This window comes from Acanthopagrus latus, chromosome 11, assembly GCF_904848185.1.
Source record: "Acanthopagrus latus isolate v.2019 chromosome 11, fAcaLat1.1, whole genome shotgun sequence".
In the NCBI taxonomy this organism is placed as follows: domain Eukaryota; kingdom Metazoa; phylum Chordata; class Actinopteri; order Spariformes; family Sparidae; genus Acanthopagrus; species Acanthopagrus latus.
The window spans coordinates 30,237,794-30,240,030 of NC_051049.1; positions in this window are offsets into that span (position 1 = coordinate 30,237,794).

Consider the following 2,237-nt stretch of genomic DNA (forward strand, 5'->3'; position numbering starts at 1 on the left):
GTAATAATAATGACCACATCTAGACCAAGAGGAGATTCACTACACATTATACCAAATGATGTTGCACAGCTGGCTGGGTGACTTCTCTCACATGATCTAGAAGAACAGGTCAACAAAAGTAGCCCAACAAGAAGCACTTACAGCATTCAGACATTAGGGTCAGTGCTTATGTTTGGGTAATCTTGGTGACAAAATATGATGCTGGTTACGTGAAAAGTTGTAGTTTTCTACTGCTGGTGAATTCACAATCAAGGCAACCCCAAAGAGAAGCACTTCAGTAAAAAAAAATCAGTAGTGTCTCCATTTGAAGTGGCCTTAGTCTGATTTCAATGCTTTACCTGATGTCCTCATTATTCAGTTGATGATTCTGTCAAATGCAACCGCCCCAACAAGTAGCACTTACTGTATTCAGAGGTCAAGAGTCAATGCTAAAGTTGGGTCAATAACAAAGACGCAGGCTAAATTTCATCAGACTTTCTCTGTATTCCCTTTGTTTCTGGCATCTGCTTCATGTTGTCCCTGTTGCAGTGGAAGTGATGCCTCTCAGAAAGGGTTGCCCATCTTAACTACTCAGCCAAGACATTGTCACCATACTCCGCCTACTTCGAAAAGAATTGGAGGTAACAGATGACTCTCATGCCTGCATGCTTTCAATTAGCATGTGTTGAGTGACCAATAGCACAGCAATGAGATGCCTTCATGAAAGTCTTTGCCACATATTGGCCCAGCTGCAGCTCCAGCAATGAAAATGTAAAGTGAAACTTGAAAATGCAGCGGTCAACAATGCTCTCTGTGAGACAGTTGTCTTGTCAGATGAAAAGGATGTAAATGAAGGTTCTCAGCAGTTACTTGGTGAATTCTCTGATGAATTCACAAGCAAGACAACCCCAAAGAGAAGCACTTCTGTCCACAGAAGTCATCAGTGTCTTCATTTGAGGTTATCTTCATGTGATACCAATGGTGATACTTTAAAATGCAGTGTTCAGCATAACTTCCCCAACAAAAAGCAATTACTGCAACAAAACCAAATGCAGTTTTTTTTTTACGAGGCTAATAATAAGGACCACATCTAGACCAAGGGGAGATGAACTACACATTACACCAAATAATGTGGCACAGCTGGCTTGGTGAGTTCTCTTACATGATCTAGAAGAACAGGTCAACAAAAATACCCCAACAAGAAGCACTTACAGCATTCAGACATTCAGGTCAGTGCTCATGTTTGGGTAATCAAGGTGACAAAATATGATGCTGGTTACGTGAAAAGTTGTAGTTTTCTACTGCTGGTGAATTCACAATCAAGGTAACCCCAAAGAGAAGCACTTCAGTGCAAAAAATCAGTAGTGTCTCCATTTGAGGTGGCCATAGTCTGATTTCAGTGCTTTACCTGATGTCCTCATTACGCAGTTGATGATTCTGTTCCGATGAAATGCAAGCGCCCCAACAAGTAGCACTTATTCCTCTTGTTTCTGGCATATTCCTCTTGTTTCTGGCATCTGCTTCATGTTGTCCCTGTTGCACGTGGAAATGATGCAAGGGTTGCCCATATTAACTTCTCAGCCAAGACATTGTCACCATACTCCGCCTACTTCGAAAAGAATGGGAGTTAACAGATGATGCTCATGCCTGCATTCTTTCAATTAGCATGTGCTGAATGACCAATAGGACAGCAATGAGATGCCTTCATGAAAGTCCTTGCCACATATTGGTCCAGTTTCAGCTCCAGCAATGAAAATGTAAAGTGAAACTTGAAAATGCAGCGGTCAATGCTCTCTGTGACAAACTTGTCTTGTCAGGTGAAATGGATGTGAATGAAGGTTCTCAGCAGTTACTTGGTGAATTGCTGGTGAATTCACAAATGCAGTGCTGAGCATAACTACCCCAACAAAAAGCACTTACTGCAACGAAACCAAAGTCAGTGTTTTTTACTAAGTTGATTATAATGACCACATCTAGACCAAGAGGAGATGAACTACACATTATACAAAATAATGTGGCACAACTGGATGGGTGAATTCTCTTACATAATCTAGAAGAACAGGTCAACAAAAATACCCCAACAAGAAGCACTTACATCATTCAGACATTCAGGTCAGTGCTTATGTTTGGGTAATCTTGGTGACAAAATATGATGCTGGTTACTTGAAAGTTGTAGGTTTCTACTGCTGGTGAATTCACAATCAAGGCAACCCCAAAGAGAAGCACTTATGTACACAAAAATCAGTAGTGTCTCCATT